At 38.5% G+C, this 16593-nt stretch overlaps 1 long non-coding RNA gene across 2 annotated transcripts in view; it reads left to right on the forward strand.

Annotated features, from left to right (window-relative positions):
• The window catches only part of LOC137045340 (uncharacterized), a 1682-nt gene extending 554 nt beyond the window's left edge, over window positions 1-1128 (forward strand). Inside the window, exons 1-3 of one of the 2 annotated variants that reach the window (XR_010898743.1) lie at window positions 1-412; window positions 523-687; window positions 796-1128. The exon at window positions 1-412 is cut by the window's left edge and continues 554 nt beyond it. This is a non-coding gene — a long non-coding RNA (uncharacterized lncRNA). The remainder of the gene's footprint in view (window positions 413-522; window positions 688-795) is intronic. The other variant, XR_010898744.1, reaches the window with a different exon arrangement.
• The last annotated feature ends 15465 nt before the right edge of the window (window positions 1129-16593 follow it).

The raw sequence follows: 16593 nt of genomic DNA on the forward strand, positions 1-16593 counted from the left end.
AGCAGCGACAGAGGAAAACACAGAGCCTGATATTATGCAAACATTTACCAATAATGTGGAAAGCGTTTTAAATCTGTTCAGTGGAAAATCCGCTGTGACGAATCTGTCCTCGTCTAACATCTGCTGTAAATCCAGGTAAAACTAGCTGCGTGCACGCGCCCGTCCCCAGATAACATGATCCCCAGTTGATCCGTAACACCGGCGGGAAGAAACAGCTGAATGCAATCAGTGGGCTATCTCGTCAGCTTGCTCAGTTTGCAGCCGATTTTAACGAGCAGTTAACTTTAGTAATCTCCAGGTTGCTGTCCATAGACGATAGGTTGCTTGCTTTGGAGTCGAAAAACTGTGTGGAAGATACTAACTTTAAGAAGAGAAGACGAGTGCCTAAGAGAAGACCAGTCCTAAGATTGCGGTAAGACTGTTATCTAAGCTAAAGTAACCTAAAGCAAAGCTTTTTAAGTAGCACAAGCTGAAATTAGCCTTGTTTTATAAAAGTGTTTTCTTTTTCTGGTCATTTTACAGGAAGCAGCACGCCGTCTTCACAACTTCGTCATAACACTCATTTAATTGTTTTCCAGCTGCATGTAAGACATAGAGACAGTACGCAGGAGGTACAAACATCCAGTTCTTGCATCGCACGCAGAAGCTGTGAAGAGTTCAGCTCGGAGTCGATTGAGAAGAAAGAGGGTAAGATGTATTAGATTAGATCGTTTTTGATCAGTGTGACTATTTTTCAGGTGCATTTTACGCAGTACATCGCGCAATACTGATTGTCTTTATTGTTTGTTTTTACAGCTGCTACAAGCAAGAAAGAGTGTGTTAGCTGAGGATGAGGTGGGCCTTTGGAAGTGCGCTACCATAGACCTGATGTCTGATGAGGAAGACGGCATCGTTCGCGCGGTGTTTGGATGGACTGTTCGACCAGCCAGGAGCTCGCCGAGCTCTGTGCCACGCTGCAATCGAGATTAGAGGCGATTCCAAAGAACAGGGCAACGCACGACAGACGTCTGAAAAATGGACTTAAAACAGACAGAATGGCGCTAGTTACCTACAGCTCTGAAGCGGAAAACAGAGACTTCATGGTGCTGTAGGATTTTGGGCTTCTCGTGAGCTTCCTATTGTTGTGTGGGCAGATCTCAAGGTTTTGCATTTGGTTGTGTGTGTTTGTTCTAATAAAGCTCTTTCTTTGAATAAACTGCACGTCCCTGGCATATTTTCCTTTCCTCAATAAATGAATGTCCTTGATGGTTATAATAGCGTAGTCCATAGGATAACAATGACATGAATATAAAACATAATAGCATATCACATGAATATGAATATATACAATTAAAAAATAATATGCAAATCATAATTTTATATATATATGTGTGTAAAATTATTATAATTTGGGGGTTTAAATTTATTAATTTATTACCCAGGTTGACCAATAGTAACAGATCTGCCAACCAATCACGAGTGATATTTCTTGTTTCAATGTAGTAGTTTCAACCAATACTGAGTGAGGAAATTCAAGCCATTCCGGCAAGGCGCCGCCCAGAGCTGCTATTCATATGCTAATTAGAGCCATTAGCGCCGGCGCCAGCATGCCTCCGCAAGCTCCACATACGTCATGGTTCGTTTCCGTCAATATGTGGCACAGACGAACGCGACGTTCACAGGCTGTAAACTGACGTTAATTGTCGAAAATCAGGGAGATTTCCGGCCGTTTACGGGGACGAAAATCCCACTTTTCATGCAGTGAATAAGCTGATAACATCACTGTTTTTCTCCGGAGCGACTGTACAGCCAAATCTAATTTTGTTGTAATATTGTCCTGCACTGTAAAAAATTATTTAGAAAAAAGTTACCTGGTTGCCTTAAAATTTTGAGTTCATTGAAATTAAAAACTTGAGTTAATACAATGAAAATTTTTTGAGATTCGACAACCTTTATTAACATATTATTCAAAGATTTTGTAAGCATATTGGGTGATTGTGTGTGTTTTATTTATGATGACGCAGTGAAACATGCCAAATAGTGCTATTTTCATGATTTATAATTTTTTAGCCTCTTACACTCAGGGCCATTTTTTTTGGGATTTCCGCCTGGATTTGGCCGACCCAAATTAAAAAGCCTCCCATACATACATACAGTGGTCTAGGTTCAAAGTGTTGGTGTCATTTTACAGGAAACCCTTTGAAGTTACATAAAACACTGCTAAAAGTGATAAACATGTAAGTATATGTTGTCTAAGCTGCAATAACCCCCCCCCCCCAAAAAAAGGCGTTTTTTTCTTTTTTTTTCTTTCATAAATTTATTTTTGAAAGTGTGTAACTCAGGCCCTGTGTGCTCTAGGACCCTGCAGACAGTTTGGGCTGTTTGGGCCACTAAATTACAGAAAATAGTGGAAAAAAGAAGTTTGTTTGTGTCATGTTGTGTGCCAGATTTACTCAAATGGGTCTGAAGGGATGACACCCCCCCCCCCCCCCCCGACCCTGCTACCCCATACCACCAGCCCCTCCACCACCATATACAGTGATGTAAATGCAATATTCCAGTGTCATTAAATTAATTATACATGCTGTCTGCAAGGTCCTAGAGCAAACAGGGCTGAGTTACACACTTTCAAAAATTAACTTATATAAAAAAAATCAAAAAGCGCCAAATTTTTTGGGGGGTTATAACAGCTTACACAACATATACTTACATGTTTATCACTTTTAGCAGTGTTTTATGTAACTTTAAAGGGTTTCCTGTAAAATGACACCAACATTTTGAACCTAGACCACTGTTTGTGTGTATGGGAGGCTTTTCAATTTGAGTCGGCCAAATCCAGGCGGAAATGACATCAGAGTAATTTAGTGTAAATACATTACTTTGTGTAAAACAAATGCCAAAGTGATGCATATGTCCAGAAAGAAGAGACTCGAAGCTTTCAAATGGTACCACATATGACATCATAGCTCCTCCACAGACATTTAAAATGGAAAGTAAATACATCACAATGTCATTTCCGACCCTGTACCGGGTCCTTGGAGTTTGAGTGGTTAGTGAGGTTCAGATACAATAATATTTTGAGTTTCTATTTATTAAACAAATGTCCTTAATTGTATCAACTCAAATTTTAAATTTCAATAAACTCAACATTTTAAGGCAACCAGGTTACTTACTTTTTTAAGTTAAATCAACAAAAACCAACACATTTTTTTACACTGTAAAGCTGCATTGAAACAATCATCATTGTAAAAGCACTATATAAATAAAGTTGATTGATTGATTGATAATATTAAATGTGCAATTCATTGTATTCAGTTCATTTCAGCATTGATGGAACGGAAACAGGCCTGTGAAACAACAAAAAGACCTAGCGGAAACCAAAGTGTTGTATCAGCAGTGAACGTCAGTCCTTATTTATCAAGCTTTGCCTTTCAGTAAATCAAGTAGGATAGTCCCCACAGCCCTGGTGTCAGCAAATCATGTGATGTTGATTTCCCTTCAGCCTTTGCTCTGCATGCGGCCCATCTTAATCTCTTTCTCTGCGTGCGAGTCTGAGTTGAGAGACTCCATAAAGACAGTCTCACACAGAGCACAATGTTGACTCTTGTCCGTAGGAGCGAGCTGGAAGTCCTGGAGCCTGACCACGGCCAGAGAAAGAGGCGCAGTAATGGGGAATTTCACGCCCGCTATGGGACCTGCATGACTGAAAGGCCTGGGCTGGTCGACCGGCCTGCGCCACTTGGGGGGGCGCTATTGTTGAGCAACAACAACATGATGGGTTACATCAGCTTTATAAAAACAGGCAGTGAGATGTTCAGCTGTCAATGCCGTCTGCATTCTGCAGCCATGTGTTTCTGCCTGGGCGATTGTCACTGATGAAAGCCTCCCTTTCAAAGCTGGATTTGATTTATGTCTAAGTGACTCATGATTTGATTTCACTTAGAAGCTGCAGATGGCTGATTGTATCAGCATTTTCATGTCATTAACCCGAGGACCAGTTTGATGATGTACGCCACTGAAAATAGTAGCTTTGCTTGTTTTGTTTTTTCGTCCTCATTCTTTTTCATTCATCCATCAAATTTGCTTCAGTTTGTCCATCAAGTGTACACATTCCTCGGTTTGTTTAACATTTAGTGGACCGTGGGACTCTAGATACATGAATTGTGTTATGGCAGGCCATTAAATGTGTCTGTATGCTTCGTGAGAGAAGGGGAATGCATCTCTTTTACTGACAAAACCCAGGAATAACGCAGCACGAGGTCTCAAAAACATTGGAGTAACCCTACGTTCTCTTTACTCAGAACATCAAATAGTGTTTACGAATGTTGGAGGTCTATTGTCTAGTGCATGGCTAGCATTAGCATCAAAGACTCTACTTGTTTCTGGTTTGCAACTTGACATTTTTGAAATTGTCACAAATGTATTCTGATACTAAGGATGCCAAGAAGGACAATATGGGACACTCTCGGTTTCTCAATAGCGCTTTGTGATTTAAGTAAACCATTGGTGGCAGGTCATAATCAGCTACACTGTAAACCAACTCAAATGCTAGCCACAGTTTTTGCCTGCAGCAATGATTGTGCATTATAAGATTACTTGATTAAACTGACTGCTTGCTAAGCTCTCCCAAAATATAACTAAGAGCAAATGTAGGTGTCCTTATTGGTTTTTATTTGGAAATGAAGACTGACAGTTTAATTCATAGCATGGATTACTGTAGAAAGAGAGGGAAAAGGAAAAAACAAAACTGTTGTCAGAGTATTAACTTCCCTGGGTATCTTGTGTAGTTATTAGAAGTGCCCTAGCAAAAATGTTTTAAAATCGATAATATTAATGTAATGTAAAAAAAAACGGTAACTCTTAATTTTACTGTGTCCTTATTACATTTGTTACATGTACTTACCATAGTAATACATTATGCATAATTACATGGAACTAACCCCAAGCCCTATAGTAAGTATTTGTAGTTCCCTTTCAGTCGGTCACGTTCGACGTACGTCCGAACTGACCCGACGAATTGGGGATCTGAACTCAATTCGTCGGGTCAGTTCTGACGTACGTCGAAAATGACCGACTGAAAGGGAACGTCTCGGTTACGTATGTAATCCTTGTTCCCTGAAACACTACTTGACTGATATAGCAGCCTTTAGTACATTGTAAAGTACTTGATTATAATTTTACTTCAGTTTAAATTTCAATATAACAATGAGTTCTTATTTTTTTAAATGTACTAAACTGGAACTTCATCATTGCAAATGTGTAATTCACTTGAACAGTATTTTAAAGACAACACAAATACTTAGGACAGTAAAAGATGTACTTAAGTCCTACTTGTATTAAATTTAATTCAATGTACATTTAATCTATAATACATTTTTTCATTACAAATGACATGCAATTAAATGTCTTATTCTTTTAGTGAATATTATTTCTGTAATAATTACTGTGATCAGTTTTTAAAGTATACTAAACTGTACTTCATTTTCAAACAGGTAAGTTTACTTTTTTAAATAAATAAACAAATGGATTGATTTAAATAAATAAATAAATAAATAAATAAATAAATAAATAAATAAATAAATAAATAAATAAATAAATAAATAAATAAATAAATAAACATTCTGATGAACAGCATAAACAAGAGTATAAAAAGAGTCAGAAGTAACTGCCTTTATTTCTATTTAGATTTAATCAGGAATCCCATGGCTTGAATTGGAGGCGACTGGCAACCTTAGATAAAGCAGACATTCTTTTTGACTACAGGCTATAAAAGAAAACATTTCAAATGTTTGTTTTAATTGTTCGCAGATTCGGCTGCATGCAGTGAACCAAAATAAAGGTCAGTCTGCACTGGTTCCAGCGTGTGAAAGGACGCGGAACAAGATGATCAAACGGTGAAATGCGCCGGCTTTCAGGCCACTTGTGTCCCTTCGGCTTATACAAACACAGACCCTTCAAACCCTTTCAGAGTCCGTAGAGGGGGAAGCCTGCTTACATGTCATGAGAAAGAGAAATCCTATCTAGGGTAGCTGTTCAATTGCCTACCGCTGGGAAAACTTTCACATTTTGTTTTCCACAGATGTGGTTTGGTACACAAATGTGATAAAAATGTACCTTGTGCATAAACTTCACATGAGAATGCTCATATTAAAACTATCAGTTACAAGGGTTATTTAGTAAACACAATCTGTGCTGCCACCAGGCACATTTGTTGATCTGCATCTGAGTAAAATAAATATTAGCAAGCCTGCACAGGTACATTAAGTGAGGAGTGGGACTTTGTCTTAAGATTTTCCCCTTTCACAATATGAAAAAATGCATGCATGTACATTATACACTGGTGTGCTTGACATCTGAGAGGTTTCGGAGGCCGTGGCCAAGTCGGCCCTGTCTCTGACACAATAGATGAGTGTGACTTTGAGGACAGAGCACCTGCAGCTGAATTGCCGTACTGATGGATGAGCGTGTGCATATTCGGCTGGCAGTGTCTGAACGTGTGAGGGACTGCGGCTTACGTCTGCAACTGAAGCCCGTGGGATGATCTAATGCTGGCTGCTCCCCAGCCAAACGCCTGGAGAAATATAGCACAACGGAAAATAAATAAAGAAAGCATAGAAAGGGAAAGTGTATGCTTGCACTCCTTTTAATATCTAGAGATCTGTCTTGTTGTCTGCTGCCTACACACACAGGCCTAAAGGCGTGGTAACATTGGCAAAATTTCAGCAAAATGTTGCTAGTAAAAAAGGTCTATTATCTATTATCAGTAATGAAGCAATGTATTTGTGAGCTCACAAAGAACACACAAGCACTGGGTCTAATTATTAGGGATTTATAGTTCCCTAATAGCTCCAATTCTCACTATTAAGTTAACAACCTGACTTATAAAGCACATATTAATGCCTTGTTCTGCATGACCATATTCGACATCCCTTAATCTTACCCAATACCTAAACAGTAACACTTTATAATAATGGTCTGTTATTAATAGATAACTATGCAGGAAGTAATGCAGGACTAATGCGTAGCACTACATTAACACTTCAGCTACTAATATTAACTAATATAGTGTAACCCCTTCTGTTCGGACCGGGACTCGAACCCAGGTCTGCCGGCATGAGAGTCGGACGCTCTAACAAGGAGGCTAAAGGCTGCAACCTCTAACGTCAGTCGCTAGAGCGTCTCTTGAGGTCAGAGGAGTGAGGTTTACTCGCACAGCAACTTCTACTAGCTGGCCTCCGTTACACTCACCCCCCTAAACCTCACTCCCATCCGGGTCACGGCACCAATGTAACCCCTTCTGTTCGGACCGGGACTCGAACCCAGGTCTGCCGGCATGAGAGTCGGACGCTCTAACAAGGAGGCTAAAGGCTGCAACCTCTAACGTCAGTCGCTAGAGCGTCTCTTGAGGTCAGAGGAGTGAGGTTTACTCGCACAGCAACTTCTACTAGCTGGCCTCCGTTACAATAGGAACAAGCTCCCTCAATAAGCTAATCAGTAAGTAACATCGAATTTAGGTAGTCAGGTGTGTGTGTGCGTGCCCGCCAATCTGTTTGTGACTTTCTGTAGGTGAGTTTTTGTGCACATGTATGTTTGAGTGTGTTTTAAGTACAATTACAAAGCAATTCATTGGTTTTGTTTAACTCTGAAACAATTTTCGAGTTGCGTTGTGGTAAAAATAGCTATGGGTAACACCAGCTAATTGAGGAGTGCAACCATTCTACGTCATCAACCTAGAACGCAAACAAAATGGCGGCGTCCATAGTCCAAATATAAAATCGATTTTTTAAACAACGTAGATCTTTCATGGGTTTTCTACTACATATTAAAGTAAGAGACATAATTTATGTTATATTAGGCCATACACGTCTCAACACCATGGGATCCCTTTAAGGCCACCTAATATAAAGTGGGTCCATATATATATATATATATATATATATATATATATATATATATATATATATATATATATATATATATATATATATATATATATATATATATATTTTTTTTTTTTTTTTTTAATGAATGGCTGTGTCCAAAGGCTTAGGCAGTGATTTGTTGCTTTACTGGCCTATCAGGCGATGACTCTGAATGGAGCGTTTGTGCAGAAAGGTAACAGACTTCTAAGAAAGCATAATGGTTTAATGATCTAAATAGAGCTGTGGTGATTATTTAATTACTAAAATACTAATTCCCTGCTATAAATGACATCAAAAGTGGGAAAAGTTGGTAAAAAATTTACATTTACACACAAACTGACAACCAACCGCAACTTTTAGATTGCATATGTATTTTTTAACTCAACTGTCATGAAATTGAATACACAGGATTGGTGTAGGATCTATAATGAAGAGGTTTTTCTAATCAGACAATAACAAATGATTGAATATATAAACAGCTTCAACTGAAGGCCGTTAACACATATTTCACACAAACGCTGTCTGAAACAGTCTCAGCATGGCTGCTTGGAAAGGAAGTGACCTTGTTGTAGGTCCATGCTCTCACACTCTTAAGGGCAAGATAGTAAAGGTAGATAAACACAGGTCTGAGAGGGGTCAATTAGACTGGCGGACACACACACACACACACACACACACACACACACACACACACACACACACACACACACACACACACACACACACATACACACACACACACACACACACACACACACACAGCATCTCACAACGTTTGACCTTTAGCAGTTGTGACCCCCTAAGAGACATTCCCCATGTAATGCAGAGATAAGGAGGTCGTGAGGTGGTGTCCGGAGAGATTGAGCCATGTGTTATCACTGAACGCAGGTTGTTTCAGGAGAGACTGATTTATCAGGACTGTCAGTGCTGATTCACAGAACATAGTGCTGTGGATGTCTGACCACCGAGGGACATGTTTGTGCATAGTTAGCGGAGGGTACTGGTGATAAGACATCAAACACACACACACACACACACACACACACACACACACACACACACACACACACACACACACACACACACACTTGTTTTTGTGACATATGGGGACATTCCATGGGCGTATGGTTTTTATACAGTACAAACCGTATTGTCTACGCTTGCGCAGTGTAAGGGGATAGAAAACACCCTAACCCTTCCCCTAAACCTACCCATCACAGGAAAATTTAGATTTTTTTACTTTCTAAAAAAAAACTCGTCCTGTATGATTTATAAGCCTTTAACATGTCCAATGTCCTCATATTTCACCCTCTCTTTCTAATACCCATGTCATTATACACATTTGTGTCCTCATATGTCAGAAAAACATGCCCCCCCCCCCCCCCCCCCCACACACACACACACCTTGTGTTTCCATCTTTTATGGAGACTTTCCATAGGCGTAATTTTTATACTGTACAAACCATATATTCTATCCCCCTACACAGCCCCAGCCCCCTAAACCTACCCATCACAGGAAATACAGCCTACTGTATTTTTATTTTCTCAAAAAAAACAAAGTCATCCATAATATGTTTTTCCCATGGGGACTAAAAAATGTTCCCACAAGGACAAGGATTTTGGATATTGCCCTCTTTGTGGGCACATTTTGTCCATATAACGTTCCAGCCCACACACACACACAAACACACACACACACACACACACACACACACACACACACACACACACACACACACACACACACACACACACACACACACACACACACACACACACACACACAACACACACGCACATGTCGTGTTTTCATGTTTTATGGGGACTTTCCATAGGCGTAATGGATTTCATACTGTACAAACTGTACATCCTATCCCCTTACACTGCCCCAGCCCCTAAACCTACCCATCACAGGAAACATTCTGCATTTTTACTTTCTCAAAAAATCTCCTTCTGTGTGATTTATAAGATGTTTTCCTCATGGGGACCTAAAAATGTCACCACAAGGACAAGGATTTCGGATATTGCCATCTTTGTGGGGACATTTTGTCCCCATAACGTAGGGATTACCAGGCCGCTAGCACCCACGCACACACGCACGCACACACACACGCACGCTAGCACACACAGCCACACACACACGCACGCTAGCACACACACACACACACACACACACACACACACACACACACACACACACACACACACACACACACACACACACACACACACACACACACGCACACACGCGCGCACACACTGCCCTTAAACCTACCCATCACAGGACTTTACGGGGAACTCTCCATGAGCATAATGGTTTTTATACTGAAAAAACGTTATATTCTCTCCCACTAACCCTGCCCCTAAACCTATCGTCCCAAAACATTTTATTAACATATATATATATATATATATATATATATATATATATATATATATATATTAAAAAAAAAACACTGTTTAGTATTTTAAGCCATGTTTACATTATACAGTTTTTTTTGGATTGCTTACACACTAAAATTAAAATTACTTTTGTGAGTCTTTGGAAAATGTTATTTTAACACTATAACCATTTCAGTCCTTTCCCGGTCCCAAAAAAATCATAGAATCATAAAAGCACAACACGAAAGCATATTGTTTATAATCACATTGACAATAAAGGCATAATGTAGACAATAAAGTTTTCAGCCATCCATGATCCTATTGTATAGCTACTTTACCACACTATCTAGATAGTCAGCTTGCTCACTATTCTGGAATGATGGTCAACTAGATGCAATTTTCGATGTGTTTAAAATACACAATATGCTTCAAATGATTATTAATTTATGTACATGTGTACTACTTTAACGTCAAGACAATGAAATTGTTGTGAGAAAAAAACTAATAAAACCTGCCACAGCAGAAATTCGTCTCCCATCTGCCAATTTTAACGGTTATGCCACGCCCATCTCGGGAACTTGGGTATCAAAATTATCTCCGAACTTCCCGGTGGAAAACACGGCATCAGAGGGCGTACATGTGCTATTTTTACCTCGGAAACTCGTATTTATGATAATATCGACAGCATGTGAAGGCAGCATGACTGTCAAATTACCGCACCATCCAAACAATTGGTTCAACACAGTCATCAGGTGTGCAAACACTTGTTTGCTTAATTGTAGACACACCAATCAGGTTATAAGCACTGTAAAAAACAGCAGGTGAGTTCATCGGTCTTCAAACACAATGGAAAGAGTCAGAAAAGGAGTAAGACGATGAGGACAGGAGGACAAGGAGGAGGCCTGGGACCAGATGGAGGAGCAGCAAGTAGAAATGGTAGAAGACATTTCCTTCCAAGGTGTTTTGCTAACAATACCTGCGATGTTGATGAAAGTCTCTGGACAAATCCAGCTAGGCGAAGAGACAATGTCTAGTTGTTTTTTTGTGTGTGTGGTTTTTTTTTTTTTTTACAGTAAACTTACAGTACAATGTTTAAAGTGACATTTTGTTACAGTATTACATAATCAGAGGTGGACAGTAACTCAGCTCATTTACTTGAGTACTGTACTTAAGTTCACTTTTTGAGTATCTGTACTTTACTGGAGTATAATTTTTTTCTGGATACTTTTACTTTTACTTCACTACATTTGAAAGACAAATATCGTACTTTTTACTCCACTACATTTCTATCTAGGTTGAAAGTCGTTTCTGCTGCAGCTCTGAAAGTCGGAGGATGATTTTTTTCCATCTTTGAAGTTTTTTTGGTGTTGTTATTTCAGACAGTCTATCAGGAATCTCTCTTATAGGGTCATACACATTTTCCCAACTTTTTTGAACACTGATCAGTTCATAGCAAAATGGAAGAAGACGGTTCATAGGCACAAGTGTGTGTTCCCATAGCCATACTTTGAAAGTATGTTTCAGTTTTAAAAATTAGTTTATTTGGCATACACTTGGTGCATGTCTTATAAAATATTAAAAATATAAACGTCTGGGAGAAAGAGAAGAGTAAAGTTGTGAGAATATCAGATGTGTATCAGTGTATTGGATCCGTGCGTTCGGCCTTAAAGTGACAGCAGCTTTATAAAGAGCTTTGTAACTTTTCTACAAGTATTTAAATTAGTTTAAGTTAGTCGTATGCTAGTACGTCAGATGGAGCATCACTGACTGGCTTAAACCATGATGACAGTGTGCATTTATACAACAATAATACAATAATGGATTGGCATAAAAAAGGAAATTTACTTTGATACTTAAGTACTTTTGAAAACAAATACTTCTGTACTTTTACTTGAGTAAAAATCTGTTTTTACAACTTTCACTTGTAACGGAGTAATATTTGACCAGTAGTACTTTTACTTTTACTCAAGTAATAGAGTTGTGTACTTTGTCCACCTCTTTACATAATACTGTGGTGAGGGGGACGAGTGAGAGACATGGGAGGAGCGAGCGGGTCCTCTCATTAGGCATTATAAGGATGAGAGATCACCAGGGCTCGACTTTACATAATGTTTTGTTTATGTTTTATTATGTGTTTGCGCGGCAGTCGTCCGTGAGAGGCTGCCCGTTTTACTTTCAGTTTGTTTATTTGATGAAAGTCTTTTAAATGTTCGCCGGTTCCCGCCACCTTCTTCCCATAACAACCAACTCTGTTACAAATGCCCATGCCATTATACACGTTTGTGACTTCATAAAACACACATCTAAATAGGGGCATATAGATTTCTATTATTTTCATTTACAGTTAATTATAAATACTATAGACTAATGGAAACCCACATACTAATCAAAATGTTTTTGATCAAATTTTCTAATTCAAATCTTTTAATACACACAAAGAAGACCCATGCGTCCTCAAGAGGCAGGTTTTATAGATTTAGTTAGATTTAGCTTGTGTGTGTGTGTGTGTGTGTGTGAGTGCGTGTGTGTGTGTGTGTGTGTGTGTGTGTGTGTGTGTGCGTGCGTGCGTGCGTGCGTGTGTGTACGTGTGTGTACGTGTGCGTGTGAGTGCGTGTGTCTGATGGGTAGGTTTAGGGGCAGGGGCAGTGTAAGGGGATAGAAAATACGGTTTGTACAGTATAAAAACCATTACGCCTATGGAATGTCCCCATTTGTCACAAAAACAAATGTGTGTGTGTGTGTGTGTGTGTGTGTGTGTGTGTGTGTGTGTGTGTGTGTGTGTGTGTGTGTATGTGTTTAATATTTCAGGTCAGGGCGTTACTGTGTTGAAAACAAATGGAAAACAGCCTTTGGTCTCCTTCAGCTCTTAACAGCATTCTCTAAGGGATTTCACGTCTTGAATAGATTAAAAAATCTACATGATTTGTATTTGGAGAAGCTTATCTTGGATATGGAAAGGCTTAAATTCTGTAATAAACGTAGATGAGAAACATTGAGCTGGCAGATTTTTTTATGAAAAGAGATGACAGGAATTTGGACATCTTGTATCATCTTTATTTTTCTATTTTAACTTAAGCTGCATGTATTTCACATCCTTAACCAGACATTTCAAATGGACTTTGTTGGAGTCATGGCCTAATGGTTAACACACATGCTGTGATGCATTGAGCCATAATGCTCATATAACAGAGAGCAGGTAAACCTCACTCCACTGATCTCAAGAGGCGTACTAGAGGCTGAGCACCTCGTTAGCGTGTAGTAAATCCAACACAGAGAGATGCGAGACAGAATGATGATGAAACAACCCTTACGAAAGTAAAAAATATTTACCAATATATTACATGAAATATATTTTAATATATTGTAAATATATGGAATAATGTATTGATGGTATTATAAAATATATTCATGTAATATATTGCAAAATATACAAATGATTGCCGCTTTCAATATATTGCAATATATTGGAAAATATCAATATTAAATCCCATATATGTGAATATATTGCCTAATGTATTGCATGATATTTTCCAATATACTGCAATATATTTTTGTTTCATAAGGGAAGAGATTTGAATAAACACAGAAAGCATTAGCACACTACACATCTAACATCTTAAAGGGTTTGGTCACCCAAAAATGAAAATTCTGAATCATAACGGTTCGAAGGAAATGACATTGGTGTAAAGAGGAAATGACATTGGTGTAAAGAGGAAATGACATTGGTGTAATGTTAACCACAATAATCTTGTTTAAGGATTATTTTTCTTACCCCACTTGCAGATTATTTTGCATATTTTAAGCAAAAAATCTCTTAATTTTTTGTTATTTTTCCTCAAAACAACACAATCATTTTTACTTGTCTAGTAATTATTTCTTGTTTTAAGAATTTTTTGATGTTTGGTCTACAAATAAGACAAAAATACTAATTAAGAAAAGAGTCCCGTGTGGATCCTGGAGGGAGCGATCCCCTGCCCGAGGAGGAGCAGGCAGACTACAGGTATATCCATATTACATTACTTTTCTTATAGTCATTTCTAGGGTTCCACATTCATCGTTAATGTATCAAATGCTTTAAAATCTTAATTATATTGCTTTTGAATCTTATAAAGTATAAAACAGCTATTAGTAAAACATAAAATGAATTATATCAATTACAGAACTTTGGTAATTATAACTAAAACCTTCACCTACACCTTCAATAAAATTCAAATGTAAGTTTCCTAATTAAAATTAATTAAAAACTGAGGATAAACAAATAGAATGGTGATCTATGTGATCTGTGTCTGTATCTGTATCACTAGACAGAGAAGCTTAATAGCAAGGAAAATGAAATAGATAAACAGTGTACTAGAGAGGTCATCAATGATTCATTTCTTGTAGAAGGGGTGTACTATGTAGGGGCATGGTTTGTAGTACTGCGGGACGCTTTTAGACACACTTGGAAAATTCACAGAACAATGGTATATGTGACCACTCCATGACCTTCTTAAACTTTAGGCTTTAGCCACTGGGGCGTCAATTCCATTTAGCATGGACTCATCTTGAAGGGTGGACAAGCCTTATGCCTGGTCCACTATTTGGGCTGTCCCAGACGGGAAATAAAATGACCAATTGGGTGATTTCTGTTGTCGTGGCTCCTAAATAGAGGTCAAAAATGGCCGTTGTCTCGGTCTTGCAACCAAAAATAGCCTGTGATAATTTTCTTACAGTGTCAGAAATTTAGCATGATCATCTCACCATAAGTTTGCTGCTACGACCTACGCCTACTTACTAGCCAATAAAAATGCATCATGAAACGGCGTACTGATCAATGTGACATGCCGCTAAAACTACTCAAGTTCCATTTACAAAGTTGGCATGTCAAGTTCCTCCTCTTTTTTTCAGTGCATATAAAAAACTAAACTGCCAAAGTGCGACTCATCTCGTTCTATTTGTTTACCACTACCGCATGCTGATGACGTTTTATTATTCTATACTAACTTGCGTCGTATCCTATGATTCAATAGGTGTCATGATTGTACCGTCTACATACATGTTGTGCCCAAGTTTATTAGACAAATCGTACTGTGATTTGTAATTAACCTATAGGATTACCAAAATCGCTAAATCTGTAGCAGGCATTAGATAACCTGAGCCTGGGTGGCACATGCACCGTCAGTGAGCGTGATGCTGTGCCCGCTGTACCCTCACAGCGCCCTGATTGCTCCTTGTGTAGACGTACTCACCCATATCAGAGTCTGAGCAGGAAGCCAGATATCACTGAATGAATGATACGCAAGCCGGACAAACAAAAGAGAACACACTAAGACTGCTCAGTATACTTACATGCTGGTTTTCCACAAACAAGAATATCTTTGTAATATCAAACATGGTTTCCCCATGACTTCACTGGATTCCTCCATTATTGGTCTTGCTTTTGTGTCTTTGCCTTGTTTTGTGCCGATATAAAGGTCCTAGTCCAATTTTTTTATTTTTATGAGCAATTCAAATGTAGGCATTTTACTTTCATTTAACTTAATGAAATCTGCTACTGTTCAACTGCAGTTTACAAGCTTTTGAGAAACGATGCATGTAATGCATACATTTAATAAAACATTAAAAGCAATTGAAACCTAACCAAACTGATTAAGCATAGCACTGAATATGACATAATCAGTTTCGAATGCTCCCTGTTTCTTTCTTTTTCAAATCACTCAGCACGCATTCATCTTTCCCTCTCTACCAGAGGAACATTTTATTGCTTGGAGGTCACTAGTACTGCCACGGGCTTGGTTTCCAGGGAACACGCATACCGATAAATACGTGGAATGCTCTGTTGACTGCTTTGGATAAAAGCATCTGCCAAATGCATAAATGTAAATGTCCTCCAGGCTCCATGGCTCAGATATGTTTAATTTAAGGATCAACTTTATTGCAGATATTTCTCCCAAAATTCCTAGGGAGAGATACATAAAAATACAACAAATGAGTCAACTGCAACAGTAGAAACAAATGTGTAACAACAGTACATTAGATAGAGCTTAAATAAATAAATAAAGTGAATTGCATAGTTCAGATAATTTGCTCTTGGATGATTGTAATGAGAAAAGTTTGAGATTTTAACCCTCTATGGTACGGTGTTGCCTCCAGGCAACATAGTCTATTTTTAAACGAAACAACAATTTATTGTTCAAACCAATCTCAGGGAAGAAGAACTCAAATACTAATCAATGAAAGTGCAAAAACAAAATGGGTCACATGACCCACAGGGGTCCATCTTGTGTCCTGTTTCAGCACATGGGCACTGGTCACATGGCTCCATATTTTC

Source organism: Pseudorasbora parva, chromosome 17 (assembly GCF_024679245.1).
Source record: "Pseudorasbora parva isolate DD20220531a chromosome 17, ASM2467924v1, whole genome shotgun sequence".
NCBI lineage: Eukaryota > Metazoa > Chordata > Actinopteri > Cypriniformes > Gobionidae > Pseudorasbora > Pseudorasbora parva.